The 27667-nt window shown below is 44.9% G+C and overlaps 1 protein-coding gene and 1 pseudogene across 6 annotated transcripts in view; both read left to right on the forward strand.

Annotated features, from left to right (window-relative positions):
• LOC143657627 (putative inactive peptidyl-prolyl cis-trans isomerase-like 6 pseudogene) overlaps positions 1–24288 on the forward strand; it is a 47328-nt pseudogene extending 23040 nt beyond the window's left edge. For 2 of the 5 annotated variants that reach the window (XR_013162930.1, XR_013162926.1), the window contains exons 2-3: positions 12565–12699; positions 24090–24288. The product of XR_013162930.1 is annotated as a putative inactive peptidyl-prolyl cis-trans isomerase-like 6 pseudogene, transcript variant X5 (transcript). Of the gene's footprint in view, positions 1–12564; positions 12700–14883; positions 14910–24089 lie in introns of those variants that run through there. The other 3 variants (XR_013162929.1, XR_013162928.1, XR_013162927.1) reach the window with 2 other exon arrangements.
• A 1281-nt stretch (positions 24289–25569) lies between these two features.
• SLC35G2 (solute carrier family 35 member G2) overlaps positions 25570–27667 on the forward strand; it is a 61634-nt gene continuing 59536 nt past the window's right edge. Inside the window, exons 1-2 of the mRNA XM_077130420.1 lie at positions 25570–25660; positions 26662–26892. The gene's annotated coding sequence lies outside the window, so the exon portion shown is untranslated. The remainder of the gene's footprint in view (positions 25661–26661; positions 26893–27667) is intronic.

Genomic DNA, 27667 nt, shown 5'->3' on the forward strand with positions numbered 1-27667 from the left:
CTTTCATCTCTACTAACATCCTATCTGCCAAAGCAAGTCACAAGGCTGAGCCCACAGTAAGGGACAGAGGGCATCCTGCCTCTAATAGAAGGAACTGCAAAGTCACATGGCAAAGAATGATGAATGGCCCCAATAATGTACCACACTGTCCAAATGTAAGGCACATCCACTTAATGGGCCACATAGATGTGATAGGCATTTCATCCCATATCTCAGACAGCTTGGGTAACAAGAAGAGAAAGCACTCAAGTTAGCTTATGTGAAGAATGGTACTTTATTCTAAGCGGGTAATAGGCAATGTCTTAAGCATTTGAGGGCAGTAAAGAGTCTACACTGGTCATACGCCAGCAGCTGCAGGCATACATCCAACTAATTTCATAATGAGCAAAAGGAGGGATATTTTCCCCATGGTTCCAACAGAATTTCTAGAATTGAGCCTCTCTGCTTGAGATTAGCCTGCATGGGACATGTGCTGTGCTGGAAGCTTTCAGTGCTTCACCCAGATGCCCTCTGTTAGCATGGTCCACCCATCACTGTCACCCACAGCAGTCTGGAGGCCTCTGAGCCCATGTATGCCTGGGAGGTCACACTGTATCCTGACCCCAGACCAGTGACTGACAGATAGGGGGCTACAGAAGGCTACCCTTGCTCAAGGCAGAGACAACTCTGTTCTGCAACTTGTTCCAGAGGATACATATAAAATCAGATCAAGTCTGGGTTTTACTTGACACCAGGTCTTTGGTCTCTTCCCCTTTCGGTTTTCCTTCTCTTACTCTTACAGGTTTCTTCTAAGAGCACTCCCTGTCTTACATCTGAATCTTGGCTTCAGGCTTTGCTTCTAGGGCGCCCCATCTAAGACACATGCACATTTCTGAATCAGTTACTGAATGAGTGCTCTAGAGGAGAGACTATGCTAAGAGACAAGACAAGTCACATGCCCACCCACACCACATTTACCTGAATTCCCAAATAGAAATTTCATCAAGGACTTTGATTTGTTCACTGCTAAAACCCCCAAATCCAAACAGTACAAAGTAGGCATTTAATAAATAGTACTTAAATAAATTAAGGGAAGAATGGGCTGAGTGTGTGTGTGTGTGTGTGTGTGTGTATGCAGATTTCCCAGGGAAAATTGGGTGGAGGGAACTACTACCAAGAGAAAGGGATTGAGTGTAGGAATGTGAAATAACTATGCACTGCAATGATGAGCAAACATGCAGAACTGGACATAAAAGTCCAAACTTCCTTCACTCTGCAGAAAGCCAAGTTTCTCTCAATGACCAGATGTACCAAGCATTTGTGACCTTAGGCAGTGCTATCACTTTGGGATTTTAAAACTATGCTGGGACATGTGTTTATTGCTTATTTGCCATCTGGTGAGTAATGGAATTACTTCAAGTATATAGTGAGACTCTGCTTTTTTATTTAATATAGGAAATGCAGAAAGCAGTCTAGGATGCAGGAAACAGGTTTCCTGCTGAGTCATTCATCCTTGCTCAAGGCAAGCTTTCACTTTGCATTGAATTTTAATACGATGTTTCTTTACTGTCTTTCTTCAACTTCCTTCTGAGGACCCAGTGACTGTAGTCGGCAAGACAGAAATTCCTCTGTGGCTGAAGTCACACTGACCTCCCAGAAGTGTCAGGTCAGTCGGCTTAGATGCTTCCAGCAATCCCCCCACACTCTTCACTTCCAATTTCAATTTTCTCCTTATTCATGATCTCTCTTCCAAAGGCCCTTGTATGAAAGAACTTGCTAGAATGCAGCTTGTGCTTTGTGTCTGAAAAAAATAACCAATTTGTTTTCTCAAAACTTATTAATTGTATCAACCATCCTGGTACAATTTCAGCTCAAAATAAAGCAACTTTTACTTTTTTACAAAATATCGCCATGAGTCTAGTTGGGACATGACTCCCAGGGGTGTGGACCTTCCTGGCAACGTGGGACAGAAATCCTAGAATGCGCTGAGACTCAGCATCAAGGGATTGAGTAAACCTTCTCCACCAAAAGGGGGAAGAGTGAAATAAGACAAAGTGTCAATGGCTGAGAGATTCCAAACAGATTCGAGAGGTTATCCTGGTGGTTATTCTTATGCATTAAGTAGATATCACCTTGTTATTCAAGATGTAACGGAGAGGCTGGAGGGAACTGCCTGAAAATGTAGAGCTGTGTTCCAGTAGCCATGTTTCTTGAGGATGATTGAATAATGATACAGCTGTCACAATGTGACTGTGTGATTGTGAAAACCTTGTGTCTGATGCTCCTTTTATCTACCTTGTCAACAGACAAGCAGAACATATGGAATAAAAATAAATAATAGGGGGAACAAATGCTAAAATTAAAAAAAATGTATATCGCCATGAATAAAAATAGGATTTCCATCAAGCTCTCTTGGAAGCAGTGAAAATATCAGGAGTCATGCAGTCATCTCAGCCCGCAGAGATGTATGCTCACAGAGATCATTCTGAGTTAGATGGGAGCAAAGGCAAAGTCAGGGAGAGCCACCAGAAGGCTGTTTGGGTAATTAAGGGAAAGATTTGTTGAATAAGGAAAAGTATCAAAATGCTGTTTGGGTAAAACTGACCCGCTGAGACTGCCTTTCTTCTCTGTGCTAAGAAAGGGACAACCTGCACTGCTGAGACCAGGATCACCAAGGCACTCAGTCCAGCTGTGCCCCTCTCTTAAATAGTATCTGCAGTTGTCACCAGGTGGCACGTGGTAGAAATCTGGATCAGTGGTTAGGTTCTCTCAGCCATGGGCAAGTGAGAGAGATGCAGTCCAAATGACTTGGTCCATAAATACAAAACTTATCACTGACATGAATCAATCAGATACCCACTACTGGCAAGGCCAAATGATGGCTTTTGTCATAGACACTTTTGTCTTTAAGGGGGTTCCTTCTTCTATAAAAGTATATTTTAAGTTATATTTTTGATTGCGAGAATATAAATATGAATATCATCTAGGAGTTAGTCCTGACTATAAGGTTAAAAAAAAGAAGGCAAGAAGAGCAAAACTGAAATGTATTAAACTCACTTTGTAGTTCTACACATACAAAGTGACATTTGATTTCTCCTTGCCTTTCTAGACAGAGATAGTAATCCTGAGAAGTAGTGTGTTTGGGTTGGCAGAACACAAGACTCAGAGCTGGGCAGATTGAGGTCAAGCCTTATTTTTTGCCCATGACTAGCTATGCATAACACTCAGCTCAGTTTTGGGCTCAGATACGCCCAGCTGAGCAGCTGGAGGGGGTCAGTGCCAGGAGACTCAGAAAGAGAACCAGCTTCAGGCTAAGAGGTCAGCAGTAGAGTCTCTAGATGAGGCCTAGGAGTTATCAGGGGACCAACAGGGAGAATCTAGAGTTCGGTAGAGGACGTATGTATCAGTCACAAACACAAACTGGAGAATAGAAATATTTAAGCAAGGGGACACTGAGGGGAGAAGAGCTCATGCCAGAAAAGCCCACGGAATGTCACTTTGCAAGAGCCTGCTCGAGTCTCCTTGTTCTTGTTGCAAGCGTCATGCGTTGCCTGAAACTGAGAAGCCTTGGGCACTTTCTCTCTTCAAATCTGTTTTCCCTATCTGTGCTCATTTGAAAGTGTTGTGTACCCCAGAAAAGCCATGTTCTTTAATCCTGATTCAATATTGTAGGGTAGAAAACTTTGTTTAGATTATTTCCATGGAGATTGACTCATGTGGAGTCGCATCGGTGTGGGTGTGGCCTTTCGATTAGATGGAGATGTGACTCTGTCTGTTCAACGTGGGCTTGACTAGTTTACTGGAGTCCTTTAAAAGGGGAGACATTTTGGAGAAAATACAGCAGTTGCTTGAGAGCCGACAGAGACACAGACATTTAAAGATGCTTGGCGTGCCAACAAAGAAAGCAGATGCCTAGACACAGATGTTTGGATATGTAGACCCCAGCAGATGTGCCTTTCCATGAGATGCTAAGCAAGCTAGAACCCAGACTTTTGACCTGGAGGAGCTAAGTGAAGACCCACAGACACTTATAGAGGAAACCACTGGCATCAGAAGCTGAAAGCAATGGAACTGGGAACAAGGACCATCAGATGCCAGCCACATGCCTTCCCATGTGACAGACATCAGTGTTCCTTGAGTCAAGGTATCCTTCTCTGGATGTCTTAGTTTGGACATCTTTATGACCTTAGACTGTAAAGTTGTACTTTAGAAAAACCCCTTTTTAAAAAGCCATTCCATTTCTGTTATATTGCCTTCCAGCAGCATTTAGTAAACCAATATACCATCTGTGAAATTGGGATAATGACCTCGAAGTTCCAATGAACCTATATTCCTGTTTCCATACTTTCACCTGCTCTAACTCTTGACTGCTGAAATTCAGAGCTTCAATTCAGAGCTTCTGCTCAAAATCCAGGGCAGAAGTTGCTAACTGTTGTCTGCAGGGCCAAATCTGGCCCACAGGTGAACTTTGTTTGACCAACCAGTTCAATGTTTTAAAACTTTGAATTAATTGCTAAGACTCCCCCAAAATCAGGAGATGGCTCAGAAAAATCTTAAATTCTGCCTTTTTTGGAAAAAGTGGCAGCTCTCTCTCCCTTGGCCCCACATTCCCCCATGGCCTTGGCTGGCTGAGTAGGAGCTGCCTCTTCTAGATGAGGCGTGCCAGTCTGCCCCAGCCCATTACACTCCTGCCTTGTCCCTGCAGGCAGTTGGATTTGCTACTCCTATAGTTAAAGGCCAAACCTTTGTCCTACTTGCTTGCTCCCCACCAGCTGAACTCATGTCTGGTGCCCAGGCCCTATCCATTGTGAGGCTGCTTAGAGCTGCTTTTCAGATCTCCCAAGGTAGCCCCTTGTGAATCCATTTGAGCAACACTTCTGGGCATCAAGTCACCCATAGCATGTCTCTCCAGGGTGACCTTGATTCAATGAGTGGTTTTTCCTGTCACCCCTCTGTCCCTTTCTCCCTCTTGATAACTGCCCTGCACCCAGAGATATGGGGCCCCCGGATAGACATTGTCATGCCCCTTTGTGGCACTGACTAGACAGCCCACAGATGCTTGCCTGGGAGCACCCAGATGATTGGAGGCTGGAGAGGGAAGAAGGCAAGTGACAGCTAGAAGCTCTCACCCTAGGAGAGCAAATCAGGAGCTGTGTTAGTTAGATTCAGTTGTCAGCTTGGCCAGGTGAGCATACCTAGTCTTGTTGCTGTGGTCATAAGCCAATGGTACGTGAACCTCATCTGTTGCCAATTACATCTGCAGTCAGCTAGGAGGCATGTCTGCTGTAATGAGTGACGTTTGACTTAATTGACTGGTGCTTAAATGAGAGAGTGCAACGTAGCACTGCTAAGCAGCTCAGCATTTCTCATCTCAGCACTCGCAGCTCAGCCCAGGCCTTTGGAGATGCAGAAAGAAGTCACCCAGGGGAAAGTTGTTGGAACCCAGGGGCCTGGAGAGAAGACCAGCAGAGACCATCTTGTGCCTTCCACGTAAGAAAGAACCTCAGTGGAAAGTTAGCTGCCTTTCCTCTGAAGAACCAACAAAATAAATCCCCTTTTATTAAAAGCGAAACCGTCTCTGCTGTGTTGCATGCCGGCAGCTAGCAAACTAGAACAGGAGCCATGGAGGCAACACAGACCACGTGCCCGGTGGCCACTGCTCCAGGAAACGACCCACAAATCCCACAGCCTGCAGTCCTACAATTCCTCATCAACAAGTTCTCTGTTTTCTCTAGTAGACATCTGAAACACTCATGGACTAGAGAAGAATGAGCTTTTTAGACAGTTCTACAGGGGTTTGTTCACAGCAAGTTTGAACAATTCAGGGTTTAATTTTAAGTCAAAATGATACAGAACTGGAATGAAGAAATTCAAGACAGTACTACTTTCAGGGTTGTTTTCCTGAGATGGTTCCAATATTATCCACTCTGTAATCGTCCCTCCCCCTCCCCTCCCCCATCACTAAATGCTGTCATTTCTTCCAAATAAATATCTCTGAAACCTCTGCCCCTTATCTCCACGGCCTTGTCTTTGATTTAAGCTCCCCACTGGTTTTGACCATCTCCTCAAAGCTGTCAGGGTGAGGATTCTAAACACAAGAGCATCTTATTTCCAGCTTAAAATCTCCAGGAGCCCCTCACTGCTTCCAGGGTAAAAGCCAAATTTCTTCACTTGATGTCCGAGTTCCCCTGACGATAGGCCCTGCTGCCCTCTCCAGGCTCCTCTTGTGCCCATATTCTTCATCACATAAAATTATCCACAATGTCAGACGCTCCCTTGTGTTTCCTGCCTCTCCGCCTTTGTTCTTGCAATTTTTCTCTACGAGGAATCCACTTCTCCCCTTTGCCCCCTCCTTCCCAGAAACTCCTACTCATCCTTCAAGACCCCCTCCAAGGGACTCCTGATCAATAAAGCCTCCTCTGGTCCACAGACCCCACCCTGTTAACCAGAAATGGGACAGGATAGGGCAGGATGACTAACTGCCAGTTCCCTGGATGCCGAGGCAGGATGACTAACTGCCAGTTCCCTGGATGCGGAGCTCTGGCTATGAGGGGAACAAAGGATTAGACCAAGCGATACAAAGTGGCAAATTCCCCAGTTTCATTCCTTCTCCAAAAGTGTTTTTCTTTGTCTAGCATAATGTTTTAATTTTTTAAAACTTGAGCATCTGTTCTTCAGTTCTCTATTTATGTTACCTCCCTGGGTCCTGAAAGCCTCTGTGCAAGTGGATGACGGGGCAGTGGGAGGGGAACTAGAAACAGTACAAAGGAGAGGGGTGTCTCTTCTGTCTACAAAAGTTTGGCCACGTGGGATGGCCTGAGAGTCTGGAACCCTGGCTCTACCCGACCCCACATCTGTGGGAAGAACATTCCTTAACTCCTCTTCCCACTCTCCACTCTCTGTACGTGGAAATATACCAGTAAAGCCAAAATAAAGAGCTGTAGGTGTGTGCTGTTGGACTCCTGTGTGTGCTTAATTAACAGTAAGGCAAAGAGGCAGCTCAGAGTAGAGCATCTGAAGCCAGACCAGAATCAAGTGTTAGCTGCTTAAAGGATGTGGGGCTTTGAGCCTCTCTGTGCCTTAATTTCCACATCTGTAAAATGGGGAACCTACCTATAAGGTTGTGGCATGGATTAAGTGAGTTAATTTGAAAGGCTCTTAGAACAATGTGTGTGTTTTTACATAGGAAGGGGAATATTTTGTTGACCTTGGTTTTGGATAGTACCTTGCCTTCAGTCTCCAAAGAGTGTGGTGCTGGAGCTGTAGGGTTCGTAGGAAGCTTCTAGGGCCCCAGCTTTAGAGCTGCTTATTGCACAGGGCTGGAGGGGCCCCTGGGAGTGGCCACGCCCTCTGGCAGTCACAGTTGAGGCTGTGCCCCGTGCTACCTGGGCGTGCAGCCCGAAGGCAGGGCTGAGTGCTCATGGGCCGGTCATCAGGGCACACAGGTCCATCCACCACTGAGTCCTGTTCTAGCCACCTCTCTGCCCTCTGTGTGGCACAAGGTGAGGCTGGTGTGCCATGCTTGGTTAATTAATCTAGAGAGAGAGGGAGAACAAGAAAGCAATTCGATTTGTATCCTGTTGGTAGAGTCCTATATCTTTTTTCTGTATCAAATAATTTAGAACCCAAGCAGAAGCTTGCAGAAAGCTTCCCAGGGAGCTTGAGGAGGAGCCTGCTGCCCCCCCATTGTCCCGCCTCTGCTCAGCCCCTACTTGTCCTTTGTACGTGCTTCTCTCATAGCGCATGGGACACTGGCATGCCAAAGTCTTTCAATTCTAAAAAGTCATAAATTGTAAGATGTCTTTTAATCTATTAGCTTAATGATAGATATTTGGGTCAAGGAAACTCATAATGTTAAGTGAACTCATGTGTTGACACTATTTCAGCAACTTTAAAATGCTAAAAAAAAAAACCCAAAAAACTGCATCTTCAGATTGAGGACATACAGTGATGATTCCTAACACACCAACAGGCTGTGAATTTGGTGGAGGAGGGGACAGGACGTTTTTGTCCCCCTCCTACCCTCCCAGCTGCCCTGAGGTCACGCCTGTTGATGTCCTGAATGAATGTTTCATTGGGGAAATTTTCTAGAAGCTCCCTTGGTTACCATGGTAACCCAAAATTGGTTTGCCAGCCCCGTGTACCAAGGGGAGCCTGCTGAGGAAGGCTGCCTGCCGACCTGGACTCTGAACCGTGCTGCCAACAGACCTTCTTTGCTGGAAAAGCAGAACAATGACAGAAATAGAACACTTGCAAGGAAAATCCCAGGGATGACACCCTTGCTAATAAGAAACAGTGTATTTAAAATAATCCTGTCAGTTGTCAGATTTCCTTATTAATGCAAAAAAAAAAGTACCTTCTCAAAGTCTTTTCTTCAGTGAGCCTGAAATAATTTGAACAAAAGGCTCTTGATGGAGAAATCTATTCTCATGGTTCAGTAATTCATTGAACTTCTGTTGAATCCAGTTATTCTCTGAAAGTCTGGAGATTTCAGCTAGGAAAGAATGCCTATGTATGCAAGAATAGCTTCCATTTCCTACGCACCTATTCATGCTCCAGGCACTTCACATACACTTGTTTGACAAATACTTATTATGTACCACTCACTATGGGCTAGGCACTATTCTAAGCACTTTGCATATATTTACTCATTAAATTCTCATAACCTGTGAAGGCTATGAAATAGCTTCTATTATCAATCCCATTTTATGGATGCAGAGACTGAGCACAGAGAAGTTAAGTGACTTGCCCAACTGCACACAGCTAGTAAGCTATGGAGCCGAAATTCAAACCCAAGCTGCCTGGCTCCAGAATCAGTGCTCTTTAATCACACTGCTGTATTACTTCTTTTAATCCTTTCAACAGCTCAAAATAAGTGTTGCTAGGCTCATTGAATAGATTGTATATTGAGGCTCAGTCAGGTGCAGGAACACGTCTGTATGACTTTTCTGCTCCTGACCACGTTCTAAACTGAAGAAATTCTGAAAATTGTCCTTTTGGTTAGGATCAACCTTCTACCTGCTTTCTTCCCAAAACACATAATTGTATTCACAGGGAATTTATAATGCTTCTCTCAAAATTATTTCTGGGACATCAAGAGCCCCGATCTTCATAGATAAATTATTCTAAAGTGATCTAAAAAGGCATGTACTGGCAGGATTTGAATAAGCAAGCATAATGAGTTTAATTAATGAATGAGTTTAATTAATTAGAAGAGAGTATTTTTTTTTAAGATCACAAAATAACAGTCTTTAAAGTGTGTGCTGGTAATTGAGATTACTATAATTTAAACGCTTAAAGCATTTAAATTGTGTTGTCCTAAAATAGTGCTCTTAGAATATGGAAGAAAAGTGATTGTTTTTCAAGGTGAGAGGTCTGCACTCAGGATGGAGATACTGGTTCACACCCTAAAGCTGGGTGTCGGTACCTGAATACCCCAAATCAGTTCTTCCCCAGGCCAAATTGGGAGTCCCTTGATGATAAACCAACCATCTTGGTTTGCCTGGGACTGCCCTGGTCTTTGTACTGAAAGTCCCTCATCCCAGAAAATCTTCAGTGCTGGGCAAACTGGAATGGTGGCTCACCCTGCATGAAGGGCCAACTATAGCTGATAATTTCGGGGAGAAATTCCCTGTGGTTTGCAGAAAGGGAGCAGAAGGGGTTGAGAGGTGAAGGGCGGCCCAGGCAGGGGGAGCAGCTTTCGCAAAGACCCAGAGGAGTAGAATGTTGACAGTGGTCTTGTAGAGTTGCAAGGATCAAGTATGGCGCCAGTTTAGAGTTGAGGCAGAGGCGGGAGCGAGAGGTGGAGGGAAGCCAAATGCGCAGATAGAGCTTTATAAGCCAATCAGCATGCCAAAGAGTTTTTCCTTAGGGCAGGGGCAGTGGCCAAGCCTGGGAGCTTAGTGATGGTTGGCCTTTTGGGTCCTGGTGCTTTCAAAACCACAAAACAAAACAAAGCAAAACAAAAAATGTCTTGGCTTGCAAAATCTTAACGCAGTGACCTTCAAATATTTTTTTTGCCTATGTATTCCCTTAAATAATTCCCTTACAATTAGTTCATGAATAGATGGATGAAAATTATTTATTACTGGAATGAGATAGCACTCAGATCAATCACATTTCTTTTTAGATTGCTTGTTTATATTTATCTCAGCCCTGAGAAATCTTGTTCATGTAAAAGAGATGGTGAAAATGGAAGACTTTTTATTATAAACAAACATCACTCAATGCTTCAAACTCCTCCTATGTTGTATGCCAAAACATCACATAATAATGTAAAAAAAATTACTTTTGATGTGCTATCAGCTGACAACTTGTTAGGTCCTCCAATTTGGTTGAAATCCAAGAATACTGGCCTAGAAAAAGTTTTGTTATACAGTGATTCACTTTCTCAATACCAACACCAAAATATCAGATCTCCCCCCTCCCCCCCACACCCCTTTTTGGTGCAACACGATGAGACTCCAGAAGGATGAAATGGGTATGCCTTTCTTTTGTAAAGAGGGAGAAAGGGGATTGTGAAAGTGTAGGTGGAAAAGGAGAACATGTAGCATACAGACCCATATGAATCATTTAAAAATAAAGAAAAAGAAATGAGAGAGTTGAGGACATGAAAACTGATTTCTTTAGAACCATCTGTGGCAGTTAGATTCAGTCGTCAGCTTGGTCAGGTGAAGGCACCTAGTTCTGTTGCTGTGGACATGAGCCAATGGTATGTGAACCTCATCTGTTGTTGATTACATCTGCAGTTGGCTAGGAGGCGTGCCTGCTGCAATGAAGGACATTTGACTAAATTGGCCAGTGCTTAAATGAGAGAGCCCAACCTAGCACAGCCCAAGCAGCTCAGCTTACCTCATCTGAGCACTCGCAGCTTAGCCCAGGCCTTTGCAGATGCAGAAAGAAATCACCCCAGGGAAAGTTGTTGGAACCCAGAGGACTGGAGAGAAGGCCAACAGAGATCACAACAGAAGAGATCAATGTGCCTTCCCACATAAGAAAGAACCTTAGTTGAAAGTTAGCTGCCTTTCCTTTGAAGAACTAACGAAATAAATCCCCTTTTATTAAAAGCCAGTCTGTCTCTGCTGTGTTGCGTTCCGGCAGCTAGCAAACTAGAACACCATCCTATACTTAAACCCCTTGGAAAGTCTTCTTGTACTTCCAGGGCTGTGTGTCTCTGAGGTTGAAGACCACTGTCTGAGGAGATGTTATTTCTGGCATGTGAGTGAGTGAGGTCCGGAATGAACTTTCTGAAAGAGAATTTTCTAAGAAAAGGAAATCTTCCTTCCTGCATCTCACCACGTTTGAAGATGCTTCTCTTAGGATGGCTCCTTCTGCACCACTCTCTCTCTGTCTTGTGACCTCCATTTAACTCTGCTTCTTCTCCTTGGGCCCTCCCCTGGTTGCTGCCATCAATAGATGAAAAATATCAGGAGATGTTTTTCCTATATATATATCCTGACTCACAGGGACTGACCCCGGGAAAAGATGTCAAAGAAGTCATTTTCTTTGTTGAAGGAGAGGGAAGCCAGATTCTCATCTTGAATCTGTAGAAACGGGGATGGGAATGGATCCAGAAGGCTGCTATTCTTTAAGCTGGATCCTTGGCACGGTTCTTCCCAACCTGGACCATGCGCATCTCTCTACAGTCACTTTCTCAGAGGTCTCAAAAGGTTTAAGCATCAAGACTCTATTTGGCAGGAGCATGGAGAATGCAATGGAGGGCTCAAGACCAGAAGCAGTGAGACCACTTAGGAGATGTTCATGGCCAGCTGTGCAGGAGGTGACGATGGTTTGAAATGAGGCAGGGGGCAGTGGAGCTGACGATGGTTTGAAATGGAGGAATTAGCAGAGTTGGGAGTTGTTAAGGAAAGGAATTAATTAATTAGTCATTACTTAACTTAATGACTAATTAGATGAAGATGATAAGCGAGAGAGTGAAGTCCAGCATGAGTCTCACTTTTCTGATTTGGGTAACTAGGTGAATGGTAGTGCGATTTACCAGTGGAATACAAAGGAAGAAAAAATGAATTTGAGGAAAAGATGGCAAGTTTAGGGTTTTTTTCCTCATGGTAAATTTGAAGAGCCTATGGGATACACAGGAAAAATTGTAAAGTGGGCAGTTGAATACAGTATGGAGCCCAGGAAATGGGCCTGAGTTAATGATACAGATTTAGGAATCAGTGTCTGTAGGTGGAAGTCATGGGAGAGGGTTAGATTTCCCAGAGAGAGTGGAGAGGGAGAGGTAAGAAGAAGGCTAAGTCCAGTACCCATAGAAAAACAAGCAAATATGGGCAAAAGAACAAAAGTCAACAAAAAAGATGGTAAAAAACAGAAGAGATGGAGGTGACTCTGCAGAGACAGAGAGGAGAAGCTTCCAGAAAGATGGAAATGGTTCTAAGGTTCAAATGTCTAAAAATATGCATAGACTTGTCCTAGATAGGTGAAAAGAAAAAAATCTCTGCCCAATCCCCTTGCCCCATTTGTAACTCCAGTATTTCTTTCCTTCCTCTAAATGCTAAACTTCTTGAAAGTGTTGTTTTCGATTTCTATCTCCACTTCCTCACCTCCAACTGTCTTATCTTTCAGAGATGATTCTAGGAAGCACCGCAAAGGGTTTAGAGAAGTTTGAGAAAGAAAAGAGAAGGAAGTCAATAAATGGTGCAGCATCATCAGTTACCACCGTGGGAAACTGAAGCTTAGCCCTCCTGGGGAACACGAAGGGTCAGGTTAGAGCTCAGGCTCAGAGGAGTGAGCAATCTGGGGTATTTTTATATCAACTCTAGTCAGTCATTGGTTGAGGGCTGCTGCATTAAGGCAAAGATGGAGAAATGTTAATTCCCAAGCACTTCTGGTCTGACATTCGTGGAGCGGAGTGGTCTCTGGCAGCCAAAGGCTCTCAGAATTTGGAGTCAGAAGTCCTGCCCTATAGACCTGAGAGTATAGGTATGGGGCATGATAAAGTCTGCCATATCCCTCCTTCTTGGTCTCCTAACATCTTTCACTCTGCTAACCACCCTTCCTTGAAGCATTCTCTTCCTTTGCTTTCTGATCTAGTAACCTAGCCTGGTTCTTACCCCATATTTGCCCTCTCTACCTACATGAATAGTTTTTTTTTCCTAATTCTTAACCAGAGGCAACTGAAAGGTGGAGCTCCAATCCTCAGTTCTCTGATCTTTGTTTCTTTACACATTCACTTGATTTCTTTTTCCCATCCTCATCACCTCAACTCTTGCTTCTATACGGCTTACTTCCAGTGCACTATATAATTATGCTCTATGACTTAGCTGTTGAAAGCAAGATTTATTTAAAGATCTTCAGGAGAAATATACTTGGGTGTCTTTTATAACTTAACAGACTGAAAAATCTATAAATGTGTGCTGGGAGTCATTCAGGAATTACACTTCCCGCTGACGGGGTGAGAAGTGGGCTCAATATATGACTCGGCTTGCAATCAATGGAAGATTATGCTTCAAGGAAATGGGAAAATCTCATGTTAGTTTAGCATTTGTCACCAAATCTAGCCTGACTCTTTGTCCAGAAAGAAGTACAGCTTCCTTTCAAGGCCTGAGCTCTTGGGGTCTTTGCCTATTTCCTGGTAGAGCCATAATTAGCAATGTTTGCTCTTAGGAAAAGCAATATGACATATGCCCTCAAATAAAGGGAGTGTGTGTGTGCACATGTGTGTGAGACAGATGGGGGGATGTGAGGCAGCAGAAAGGGAGAGAGAGGGAGAAGGAGATGATGGTGGTGGTGGTGAATGGGTGATGGAAGTGGGGCTCTTGAGGAAAAGTAAAGGGATGCTACTGGGCAGGCAGGTCCTTGGCTCTCTCGCTCCATCCATCCCACTAGCTGCTTATGGAGTGGAAAGGTGAGGGAGTTTTAGACTGTGCTTTCCTAGTCTTTTACAAATCATCCCTTGCAAATTTCCTTTGGCCTCTGTCTTCGACTCATGTTTAAGAGTGAAAGCTCTTAGCACATGGGAAGCCTTGTCGAGAAGGCTCAAGAACTCTAATTCTTGATCCTTAGTATATAGCCTATTTTCTTAATTTATGCTGTCATTTATTTTCTCTCTAGAAGCTTGAAGATGTTCTCTTTGTCCCCAGGGATCTGAAATTTCACTGAAATGTGCCTTGATGGAGTGTATTTCATCTAGCGTGCTGGGCACTCTGTAGGCTCTTTCAATCTGCAAACTCTGGGATAATGTTCTGAATTATTTGGAGGGTGATTTCCTCCCCTCTGTTTTTGCTGTTCTCTCATCTGGACCCTTTTTATTTGGATTTGGACTTCCTAAACAGGTCTCCTAGTTTTCTTATCTTTCCTCTCCTATATTCGATTGCTTTTGTCTTTTTGTTCCCTGCCATAGGAGATTTTCTCAACATTACCTTGCAATCCTTTTACTAATAAAAAAAAAAAGTCTTCTATCATGTTTTAAATTTTCAAGCCTCCCTTTGTGTTCTCTGATTATTCCTTTTAAAAAACACATCCTTTTCCTCTTTGATGTAATATCCGTCTCTGAAGATTTTGGTGATTTTAAAAAATGTTTTCTTCTGTTTCCTCTGAGTTACCTTTACCTGTTTCGGTCTGAGGTTTTCCTCAGATGTGTGGTGACCTTTGGCCTCTGCTTATATTTAAAAATGGGCCATAAAAAGCTGATTGGAAGCACTGAGAGCGTGGATTGGTAGCTTGTTGATTATGGACTTCACTATACCTTGCCTAGCAGAGTTAACTGATTGGCAAGTTCCCAGGTCAGGATTTTAAAGTCCTTCCCTGGTCTTATCAGAGAAGGACCCTCCAGTCCCCTGGATGGAACAGGTGGAAGGCCAACATTTGGGTAGCCGAGAGGGAAGAGGGCTGCTGATTTCAACATCCGACATGTAAATATTCACCTAATGTCCTGTTTTCCAGATGAATCTCCTTATCTTCAACCGTGTGTAATGTCCAACAGAGCAGAGACCCTCATCTTTCTTCTCTTGACAGCATTCCTCTCCACTCTTAGAGGAAAGGCCTCCGGTCTTCTATTGGGGTGGGAGAAATGTGGTTTTCCTGCTGCTTGAAGTGCAGAAGAGGGTCTGGGGATCTGACGGCTTCTTAAAAAAACTTTCAATCTCAACCCTTCACATCAGCCCCATTTCCAGAGAGTCGTTTTGGATTCTGCGGTGTAAATCATGCTGCTTCTCATCCTTGGCCATCAGTGATTTAGGATTCACAGTTTTCAAGAGTCTGCTAAGCCCATTATCATTCATCCAAGCATTTTCTTGCTTCCAAAATTTAGGTACTGCCATTTCCTCTCTGTTCTCTGTGTCCTTGTGCATTTATATCTTTTAAAAAACAAACAAACAAAAAACTCTTTCCTATTGTTTTAGTGAGATTTTGGAAGGGAGTAGAGGTTAATTCATGCTTTCTGTTTGTCATCTTAATTTAGCTGTCCTGGGACACCCTAGGAAGGGTTCTTCAATAGGAAACGGGGGTGATGGGGGAGGAGCTAGGTCCCTGGAGGAACATCCGAAGAAGGAAAGCCTCTGAACTTAGACAATTCAACCTCTCACCAGGCCGAAAATGATGGGGATTCCTGAAGTTCAGTCCCTTCTGTCCCCTGAGCCGGAGCATCTGCCACCTGAGGCTCACTGGAGACTGCAGAGGAGGGTCAGGACTCACCTAAGAATCTTGTTTTTCAGCCCCTCCCCCGCCCCACTGCCCAGCCCCACCTCACCACACCTCTCCTTAAACCGTTAGCCAGAGTGACTGTCTCCTGGTTATCTCTACTGCTTTAGAAAACATAAAAACTCTTTGCTAATAACTTTTCATTCACGAACTTTTAAAAACAAAATAGATTTCTTAGAAAACCTCAGGATGCTGGTGGCAAAAAGAGCTTAGAAAACACCAAGTCTAATTCTGCTGCTTTAGAATTGAGGCCCAGGTAGCTCCAGAGGGGTTAATCGGTTTGCTCAAGGTCACACAGCTGCACAGCAGCAGAGCTCCCAGCAGAATTCCCAGCACCACCTGCTATGCGGGCAGAATGCCAGGTGCATGTCGGCGACTCCTCAAAGATTAAAGTGGCTCAGAAACCACCACATAGCGGAAGCAGAGTTTGTTCTAATCTCGATCACATTGATTATTATTACATATGATATTAAATGCCCAGTGTGAGCAATCACATCTAGAGCTTCAAAATGAAAAAGTCCTTGAGGAGTGATGAAGACAGAAGAAAGAGATTTCCATCTAGGAAATTTGGTGGCAGGCTCGCTGTCGTTTTTTGTGTTTAGAGAGGATGCAGAGGAATGATGAAGTGAAGGGGTGGCAGGGAAAGGTGGGAAGGGGGAGGGTGAGCTGCCGATGGTCCCAGTACTTCTGATGGGTTCAGACCTGGTGAACCCTTCTTACAGCAGATGACCCCTCTTTCCTTTTGTTTGTGAATATTTTCACAATTGAGTCTCAGCAGAGGGCCCTGAACCAGGGAACAGATCAAGTCCTAGGGCAGACACAGAGACTGATGGGATGCAGCTCAGGATTTTCAGGAGACAGGTGGATTTAGGTGTGTCAAGTATAATCACTAGGGTATTTAAAAGAAATTTCCCGAAGAAGGATGATCAGGAGTCAGTTCCCGGGCTTTACTATGGAGAAGAGCTGCCAAGATGAAGTGGTTTCTGTTTTGTTTTGTTTTTTGGTACTTTATTCAATAAATGTTTGTTAAGCAATAAGCCAAATTAGACCTGGTGGACACTGGAGGGGGTGGACATTTGCTGGTTTTTGATCACCCAACCCACACTCCCCCCTTTCTTGGTAATGGTGTCTACTGTTTACTCCCACAGTCCAGGTGCTCCAGGAGAAGCTGATGCTGCCCCTCCTCTGTTTCTGGAATGGAATATGTAGTTTCATTTTATAAGCACCATCCCAATCATCATAGTGATTGAAGCAGGGAAGGGTAAATCCATTCAGATTGAGTCCGGGACTTTGGATAAATGACTAGTAGATAAGAAGTGCTCTTCTCCTTTCACATGAACAAAGATGTTCCAGAAGCATCTTAGAACAACAGTCATCTTGCAACTACAAGAGGAGAAGCCTTCTAAGAATGGAGCCAATGGCCTCTCACCTCCCTCACCTCTGTTTATGAGAGTGCCTGCATGCTTTTTCTCTGCATGGGATCTATCTGTGCTGCGCTCTTGAATTTTTTTTTCATAGCACAGCCAAGAACCTGGAAGCCAAAATCTGGGAATGCATTTTGGTGATCCAGCCAGGAATCACTTCTCTTCTCCAACCATCTAGACTGGTACATACCAGGAAGCTTTTGGACATGTGCTTTCGCTTTTTCTTCGCACTTGGCTGTCTTCCCCATGTCTGTCTGTCTGTATTTCTCCCTCTCCCTTTCCCTCTCTCTTTCTTTCTCTTCTCTCTCTTTCTCTCCTCCCCCCATCCCCCTCAGCTCTCTGAAGCTTCCCCACTTAATTGGCTTAATCTAGGGGCTCTGATGCAGCAACCCCAGGACATAACCTTGGTTCAACACAAGCCTTCGGCTCCCTCCTTGGAGGTGGCAGGAGCCTGGTCTCCATGCCATGTAAATCCAAGGAGGCTCAGGGTGGCAGATGATACCGCCCTTTGGGATCTAATTGGGGGCTTCTCCCTAAGTGAAGCAGGAATCCAATGGGAGCCAAATCAAGACCCTCACTCTCTCCTCAGCTCTCAGAGATTTTCCCACACTCTGTCTTTCCCCTTCCCATTGGGGTCCAGACTCTTCTTGCTGAATCTGTTTCTCTTTCCACCTTTTTGACAGAGGGCTTCTCCCGTCTCCATAAGAATTTCCCCTTTCTGCTCTTTCTGGCTTTCAGTGCCTTCTAAGACCTTCCATCTTTCATAACACAGAGCTCTGGGCTATGGACTATAGTTCCAAACAAGGTGTTGCTTTGACGTTCTAGGGAGTCATCTCTGATTTAGGCTCAGGGGAACTGGATCCATTCCAATGGGAGTGTCTCCCCCTGAAAGCCAGAAGTAAGGTTTGCTGGATAAGTGAGAGCCTTGGCTATCCTGACTGGAGTTAGCTGAGGCTGTAAAAGCTGGCAGGCACCCCTCCCACCCACCCCACCCCCGCCCCGGCACACACACACACACACACACACACACACACACACACACACACACACACACAGGGTTCATCTCAAATTGAACATGCAGGCCCCTTGCCCTTGGCTTGCTGACTGTGTCAGCTCTTCAGACCGTGATTTTTCCTCCCTACTATTGCTCTCCAGTATGGTTGAAACCTTGGCAGTGTGGTTGAAACCTCTTGGGGAAACTAGTAGTGTTAAGCTTGCATTCACTTTCCAAGATTTGCAATTCAAGGGATGGAAGGAACCTCACTCCTGGCCCTGTTGTATAATATGTCCATACCCAGACCCTGTGCATTGCCTGAAACGTGTACTAAGTCACATTTATTGTGTAAATGGCTTCCCAAGAACATTTCCCCTTAAGGGGAGCCTTTTTTTTTTTTTGCCACACGTTTCTTTCCTTTAGTCCAATACTGGCAACAACCAGGAAGTTTCCCTCCCTAGAGTTTTTGTTTGTTTGTGCCAAATCCTTTCATTCCCTTGGACAGTAAGTCAAGCAGTAAGTTAAAAGCACAAACACTTCTAGGAAGACAAGTGAGTTGGCTCAGCAGTGTTAGGATAGTACTGAGCCATCCATCTTCTGAGTCTTTGAGGACCCCTGGGACGCCTGCAGATGGGGACCCTGATCCCGTAGTGCGAAGGGACCAGCACTCAGAACGCTGACCACTGGGACTAAAATCTGCCTTTTTTCCTCTTTTCTGTCTTCCTTAGACATGGGTGGGGCTTCTAGCATTCCAGCTGACAGTCCATTGGGCTGCTTGCTAGAAATTGGAATAATCTTCCCATCATAAAGCTAAAGAAGAAAAGGCTTATTTTCTACTGCAATACTCTCTGGCCACAATATTACCTGAAGGATGGCCACGCTGGCCCTCAAATGGAACAGCCATTATAACCCTATCCTACCGTTAATTCTCTTTTGCAAAAAGAGGGAAAGTGGCAAGAAATTCCTTACATACAGCTTTTTATGAACAGTTAATAGGATAAATCTGATCAAGGGCTCTTATTATATTATGCTCAGGAAGACCCATGAAAATTTAAAGCAAAAATTTAAAACCTGGTATTAACCTGTGAATTTGTCTGTGCAAGTCATGCTTTCCTCCTGTTGCTCTCCGGAGGAAAAGCATTGATTTTGGACTGAAGCACAGGGCCATGCGGACCAGCTTGCAGCTTAGCAACCTGCCCAATATGCAGGAGGGCAATAGCGGTTCCAAATGCTGACCCAAATTGGAACTGCCAGAGGGGTCAGGCAGACTAGAAAGCCAGAGACCACATGATAACTTGTCTAATAGAAGGAATGAAAAAGTGTACCAGCAAACCTGCAAACTACAATGTGCTACAGAGCATAACTCAAGAGGATAAGGAAAACCCTGCTCTATTTCAGGGAGGCAATAAAAATGTATACTCAAGTAGACCCTGACTTTCCAGAAGGGCAAATAATGCTTAAAACCTATGTTATCAATCAGTCAGCTTCTCATATAAGAAAAAAACTCCAGAAGCTGGCCTCTGGGCCACCAAACCCTGTGAATGAGCTCATAAATGTTGCTTTTCCTGTTTTTAGTAAAGGAGACAGAGCTGCAAAGGAGGAAAAGGTAAGGAGAGACAGCAACAGAGCTCAGCTCACGGCTCTTGTCATGAATAGTGAACAGCAACCGCTGGGCCGCTTGGGCGGAAGCCAGCTGGATCCGGTATAAGTGTAGGAAGATGGGGCACTGGAAGTATGAGTCTCCTCAGGGATTAGGTGTGGGAAAGCACTGGGCCCAGGAGAGCACCAAATCCCAAAGTGGTGTCAAAGCCCTCCTGAAGGCCCTGGTGAGCTCTCCTGAGCAAGACCGAGGCAGTCCAGGGCCACTAGTGGTTCCCTAGACATTGCTGAGAAACATCAATTTTGATAAGCCCCAGGTGACCTTTGACATGGCAGGTAAAACAACTGATTTTTAAATTAATGCTGGAGTCACTTATTATGTTTTGACTTGTCCTCAGGCCCATTATCCTTGTGGACCTGTTCCATGGTAGGGGTGAATAGAAAACCTAAGGCCAAGATCTTCACTCAGCCCTGCAAACAACCTCTGAAGGCATGCACGTCTTCAGTCCTAAATACTAAAAATACATTTTTGCATCCCTCTTCAACCTAACTCAATACCTACTTGGTGTTAAATGGCAGGGACTTAAAAATAAGATTCCCACCCTACTCACTCGGACAGTACTGCCCCAAGGGTTTTGAAATAATCCCTATATCTTTAGAAACACTTTAGTAGCAGAGCTTACTGTCTTCCAAGAGCCTCAAAGTACAGTCTTGCAATACATTAACTTTGTGAGCTGACATATTCTTAATATATGTGAACTTTGATTATTGTAATCATTACTAGCTGAATGGATATGGAAAGTCACAGAAAGGTTTAAAAAGTGAATTTTGTAGGCACTACTATCTATAAGTCCTGAATGGATATGGAAAGTTGCAAGAAGTTTGAGAAAGTGAATTTTGTAATCATTACTGACTACAAGTCCTAGAATGAATATGGAAAGTTGTGCAAATGTTTAAAAAGTAAGTTTGGTTGTAGTCATTGCTGACTGGAGGCATCAGGGGTCCTAAAAAGGGAATTCACTGAGAAAAAAAAGTTTAGCTTTGTACTCAGTGCAGAAAGGAGGAGACAGAGATGGTGGGAGTAAACAGGCAGGCTGTTGCAATGTGACTTTAACCTTCCAACAGAAATTCCAGTAAAGTTAGTAAGTAGACTCAGTAGAAAACTAAAAGCAGAAGGTGCTTGGGTTCTATTACCTGTATGGAGATGTGGGAGGAGAAGCTTTACAGGACAGCTAAAGCAGAGTGAAAGAGTGAGGTTGCAGAAAGATTGAGTGAGGGCTGAGTTGATATTTCTGATGCTACTTGGGTTCCTGTTTAGCATGGCAGGGATCCAGAGGTTATTGCATGCCCTGTGTGGGATATGAAAAGTAGCTGATGGTGCTAGTTGGTCTGGCCAGATGGTCACCATGGTGATGGCAAAGTGACCTTGTAGCTTATAACTGCTTGCAGATTACCTGGTCTGGGAAGCCTCTGAGAGTCACAGTTAGCTATCACAGTGCCATAGGCTCCACAGTGCTGGTGAGAACAAAGTAGAGCCATAAATATTCTCCCCTATTGCATCTGCTGACTTGCTCTATTGATGATTACTTATGTGCTTTACATTTTTTTTTTACTGGAAGCTCATCTTTTTGTCCGGGAGTACTGTGTACTGTGGGTTGTAAATGTGTATGGCAAGGTTTATACATTTGTGCTTTTAATAATCAGAAGTTTTCACAAAATAATCACCTTTTCTATCCCTTTTTGAAAAAGAAGATCTAGCCCTGATATAGTCCAGAGTAATTGGGGCAGAGAATAAAAAAGTATTTTCAAAGCCCCCTTGAGGGACTGGGGAAAAAGATGGAAATATAAAACTTCCCCACCTGGGAAATTCCTGATATTCTTGCAGTCATTAGGGACCGCCAATTTGATGGACCTGGCCCTCAGTCTTGAGGCTTGCCCTTATGAAATTTATCCCTGCAAAGGAGAAACTAAGCCTACTTATAATTATGCCTAAGTGTCACACCCAGAGAACCTTTTTTGTTGCTCAGATGTGGGTATCTCCCTAAGCCAACTTGGCAGGTGAACTCACTGCTTTCCCCTCTATGTTGGACAAAAAATAAATGAACAACATGGGGGATTAGGGGTATGGGATGTTTTGGATATACTTTTTCATTTTCATTTTTATTTTTATTCTTATGTGTATCTTTGGAGTAATGAAAATGTTCAAAATTGATTGCGGTGATGAATGCACAACTATTTGATGATACTGTGAACCACGGATTGTACACATGGGATGATATACGGTATGTGAATATATCTCTATAAAATTGCATTAAAAGAAAAGATCTATTAACTCTGGATTCCCATTTCCATGTGGTCCCTGAAGCTCAACTAACAGCTACTTTCTTTAGACAATATGCTCTTTACTCGTGATCTACACGTAGACATTTTCAGAAGCTTATTTTATATAACTAGCTCCTGGAGTGATTTACTTTTCTGGTCCCTGTAATCATAATAGCTTATATTAATTGAGTACTTACTGGGTTTGATGGTTAAGTTCACTGTTCTAAGCCCTTTATATGTATAAATTCATTTAGTCTTCAAACAGTCCTGTGCAGTAAGTACTGTTATATTCCCTTTTCAGATAAGGAATTTGAAGGGCAGAGCTAGTAAGTGGTGACGCAAGCAAATATGGTAATAGAGTATTAAATAGTAGTGGAGTAAGAATTGTAGGTTGAATTGTGGAAAACAGCTGTGCTTATTGTTGGTGTCCTCAGTTTTATTCCCTCATCTATTTCAAGGTTTGTGGTTGTTGACCACGTGTTTGAGGTTGATAAAAATCTGATTGCTATTGAAATTGGATATCATTACATGCCTTCCCGTACAACAAACTACTTAGTTGCTTAGCCCAGAGTGGTGCAAGAATTGAGTTTCTTTTGAACTCCGATAGCAAGAGTGAAGTTGTGGTGGTGCTGATGGGTAAAACAAGTGTTTCCACAATGGTAATCAGGAACTCTGATAACTTCTGGACTCTAAGGGACCTGAATCATTTACCAGATCATAAAAGGGGCCTTCCTCTTAAATAAAACTTGTGTCTATTTTACAAACTTTAAAAATGTTTTCTAGTGCCTCTTTCCATAGGAATTACCAGAAATTTTACTTTATTTTGGCTGAAAGAACATTTCATTTATCTGGCTGCTCATGTCAACATGATATCACTTTCAAAAGAAACTGGTATCCAGATAAAACATTGAAAAGTAATATAAATCTTAACTGAAATTTCTTACAGAGGTACCTGTAGTGGCTATGTCCTTTTTCACCAGCCAATCACCACGTGGTTTCTTCTGGTAACAGGAGTTGTGATTTTCTTTTGGAGAATGGCTTCTGTCTCCCATTCCTTGTCCCCAGATTAAGATATATGGTTGGCTGTATGACCCAGAATCTTCCAATAAGACATAATTCCAAAATTTTATTGGAACTATTGGGAAATAGTGCTCTGTTTCTCCTAGAATAGCTAACTATACGAATGATATAAGTTGAATGTTGGGAAAAGATGAGGAGGTGGGAAGAAATCATATGAGAATAGATTCTGTAAAGCCAACATAGGGGAAAGGAGAGACCAAATCCTGATGACATTGTTTTCACCCCTGGATCCAGCCATACCTAAAGTCTTATATCTGTGGATTTTTTGGTTATTAAGCCAAATACATACCTTTTCTTGTCAGTTTTAGTTAGAGTTTTTGACACTTGCCAGAAGAAGTCCTCAGTATTATAGCACCAAAGAATTCCTTTTATTACACATAACAAAATGTCTAAAATTCCTCTTTGATATCTCTCAATATCTCACTGATTTTGTGCAAAATTTCCAATCTCACTCTTTCAAAACTCCCAGAAACCCTCTCTCCTAAATTTAGCTCACTCTGAGTCTTCTTTTTTTGTTGTTCTTATTCTGTCTCTAATACTTTTCTGACTCTCTTTTTCTCTGCCTTCTTCTAGCTAAGCCTTGTAGGCTCCTTCTGTTTCCATCCCCTCCCCTCCTTACCCAGAGTAGAGCAATTAAAGCCCGGGCTGCAAATTGAACAACACCTTTGCTTCTTCTTAGAAGGGGAGGAAGTCTGGAGATACTCACATGTTAATATTCTCTGGTCTCATTTGTATTCAGTACAAATAGTGTATTTGCTTGGACATTAATTCTGTTTGCAAACAGCTGCTCCTGGGGTAAATTTTGCCAAGATAGTGCCTCGGGTTTCTTTGTTTTTTTTTTTTTCTTTCTTAAAGTGTGTGCGTATGTGTGTGTGTGTGAATCAAACCAGCCAAACCAGTTTGGCTGTTTTTACAAGCCTGACAAATGATCAGGTCCTGGATTCAGACCAAGCTAATACAGGATGCTTATGGCAATTTAATGACCGTTACTCACTCTGTTGCCTTTTTCCCCCCTTGGGAACATTCTTTAGGTTTTCTACAGACACTGCCAGAGACCCTCAATCAGCAATCCCCTCACTCAGCAGCTCCTTCATAAGCATATGTATCCGCTTAGAGCACAGGACCCAGGCCTCTACGTGTTCTAAGAATACCGACTCATTCAAAAGCGGCCTAGCTGCAACTGGAAGGGCACCAGCATTTGTTCCTTACGGATATAGAGCGTCTCTCCCATCAAGCTCTAGTAAACTGCCACGCAGACCACCTCCAGCCCCTCTGTGAGCACGTTGGCTGTGGAATCTTTGCTCCTCCACCGCCACCCACCCACCTCGCAGTGGTCTGGATTCCATACTTGGTGGGTCTATTCAAACTGTCTTTGCCTTCCCTCCCCAGGCCTGGGGCTGGGCTGGGGGCGGTTGGGAGACCACCTCCCACGATGGCTGCCTGGATCCCAGGGAACTGCTAGGATGGCTCTGGGAGTTGTCCCATCTTTTGAAGCTGCATCTTGTTTTCACACATTTTTACCCTCATCAATCTCACCACAATGAACTGAAACCTATTACAGCGCCCTGATAGATAGGACACACGTGGCACACCCAAGGAACAGTGGAGGAGAGAAGGGGCTATTTAAAAAGGTGTGGGCAGGGTGACAGGAAACCTCTGGGCCCATTACCAGCCACAGGCCTGAAGGGTAAAGGCGGGGCGTGATAACCGCTACCCAGAGAAACCGTGGGAGAGGGCCACGGGATTGGAGGAACAACTTCCCAAGAAAGAGCGCAGCCTGCACTGCCGTGGGGCTGCTGGGGTAAAAAGGGAGTCCTCAAAAGTCCTCTGTCCTCTGAGCCCCTGCAAGTACCTCCCATTGGCCAAAGCATCCCAGCTGATGCCGCCCAGAAAGGTCAGCCCCGATCCCAGAGCAGGGTGGAGAGTGGACCCCGAGGAAAACCCAGCAGTTCCCGCTCATCTCTCTCCACAGCCCGCACCTTGGCTCGGGCCCCACCTTTCTCGCCTGATCTGTGGGTTGATGCCCTCCTGCACCCTTCACGCATCGCAGCCACGGTTTTATGCTCAGGTCTTTTTCCAAGGAAGGTGCTGAGTATCCGCGGCTGGGGAGCCGAGTCCAGGACCCAGCTCTGCAGTGGCAACACCCTTCCCTTCTGGCCCACGACTTGCCGACGCTCGGACACAGTTTTAAATATTAAAAGAATCGACGTGAAAATTTTAAACGTAATTGGATTTTTAAACGCACCCCCCCACACACACTCCCGCGGCCTTCCAGAGAGCGGTGCGGCTCCGGCCGACCGCACACTGCCGCGCACCCCTCCCTCCGAGGGCGTAGGCTAAGGGGACTCCCGGCACGCAGCTTCCCAGCGCTTCGGTCGCTTCCCGGGCGCGGGGATGGGGTAGGGGGCCCCTCCAGCCCAGGCGCACCTCGCGGCCGACCCCCGCGGCCTGTGCGGGCGCTGGCCGGCACCGCGGAGAGCGCAGGCGCAGTGCCGCGCCGGGGGCGCCCTTCTCCCTTCGCGCCCCTCGCCGGGCTCCGCCGTCCGGGCTCCCAGGCGGGACGAGGCGCGTGGCAGCGGGCAGCGCGGTGCCCTCCCTGCAGGTAACCGGGCCCCGGGAGCGCCGGACGGGGCGGGCCTTGACCCTGCGTGGCAGGGCCGTCCCACCGCGAGGGAGGGGGCGGGGACCCCGAAGCCCACCCCCCACCCACTTCTAGCCGCCGCACCCCATGGGTAGGCGGCCCCCTTTAGGGTAAGGACCCGGCCCGGGACGAGGCGCCCCGCCCCCCTCATAGCCCCCCTCCCCGGGGTTCTAGACGAATCCTGCGAGGCCGCGGGATACCCCGTTCTCCGCGGGGCGCTCGTGGGGAACCGGGACGCGAGTCGATAGAGGCAGCGTCGGCTCTCAGCCCTGCGCCCCCATTTCCTGTCGCCGTCGCCCGAGGGGTCCGCCCCCGCCTCCGAGGTACAGGTTAGGGGCGGTTGTTTTCCTGGGGCTCAGGAGCGCACCCAGGCCTGGGTGAATGCCGGTGGCGTCATGGGATAAGTGCCAAATGCCAACTTTTAAAGACGTCTGATGATTTTAGAAATATGGCCAATGTTTTCTAATTTTCATGACTTTGCATGGTAAATAAACTGTAGAAATATTTTCCCCACGAGGGTGGGGGACAAGGCTTGGGCGGGTGGGGGCCCGTGCTGTCTCCGAGCGCGGAGGCTGTAGTCGCGGGGCAGTGCGCTCGGCCTACTGCGGCCACGGGGGAAAGCGCGCACCCAGCCTGACGTCTCCTGGGCGCTGCAGAAGCACCACGCCGCGCGCGCGCACTTGGCCTGGATTGAAAGGAGATGAAGAAGGAAGGGTCGTGCTGGCGTGGGTGGGCTTGGCCAGCAGCGGGAAGAAAGGCCGCATCCGACTGACCTCAGGGCCCAGAGGGCGGGTGGGGCGGCTAGGGAGGGCCCCTCCCGCGGGCAAAGGCTTTGATCAGAGTTGCCCATGTCCGTGGTGCTGAAGCGCCCCAAGGGCCCTCGCGGGCTGAGCTCCCCCGCCTCACTTTCCCTTGCCCCTGGGCTCGGCATCTTTACCAGAAATAGCCCCTTTCCACCGCAGATCGCCAGAGTGGTGCTGGCCCCACGCTGAAACCCTCTGCAGGCAGCGGATCCGGTTTGCTGAAGATAACATCAAGGCAGGGATGGGGAAAATTGTGTCTTGCCTTGGGGGTGCAGATAAAGCATATGCATAACAGATTTGCCTGCCTGCCTGCAAGCACACACGGTGACCATCCTCTCACATATACACATGTAGAAGACGTCTGTGTATGCACGCAACCATAACACGCATGTAAGTACACTCCTTTTCAAAACCATGACACACTGCAAGTCACACATATTCCAGAGCATTTGTAATCCATCTTTATTCTTGACACCTCTTGTGTTTCTGAACTCTGCAGAGCCATTCGTTTTTTATAATAGTCTGTTTAAAAGGCACAGAGGCTGTGGAATGGAGTGTTTGGTATTTTGCTGAATGACTAAGTATTTTAATTCTAGAACAAAGCTAGTCCAGAAAGACCTAAATTTGATACCGATACCAAAAAGAAAGCTAAATGTAAATTTAATACGGAATATCTAGGCAATAATTTTACAGAAATTTATAATTTGAAGAAAATGTGACTAAGATGTATCATAATGCTGGAAATTTCAAATATACTGATGGTATATAGTTTGTGAAGTTCTGAAAGATTATATTTGTGTTCTTCAAAGTGTTGATTTCTATTTTCATAAAATGTATGCTCATTTTAAGAAATTTAGCTAATAGAGAAATGCATAAACCAGAGAAAGCCATTGTAAACAGATTTTCTTTTAGATGAGTACAAATGTATTTAAAATGGGCCAATTTCTATTGGTTGCATTCTCACTATATAATTTATCAATAGTATCTTTCCAATCAATACATATAAAAACAAGTTATTATCACCGAGGATTGCATAATATTGCACTGTGTGAACAGAATGTGACATTTAGGTATTTGCAATTTTTTTTTTTTGCCATTACAGATAATTCTGCAAATAACAGCTTTGAACCAAGAGTTGTGCACTTGTTTGATTATTTTTTTGGAA

Source organism: Tamandua tetradactyla, chromosome 15, assembly GCF_023851605.1.
Source record: "Tamandua tetradactyla isolate mTamTet1 chromosome 15, mTamTet1.pri, whole genome shotgun sequence".
NCBI classification, from domain to species: Eukaryota; Metazoa; Chordata; class Mammalia; order Pilosa; family Myrmecophagidae; genus Tamandua; species Tamandua tetradactyla.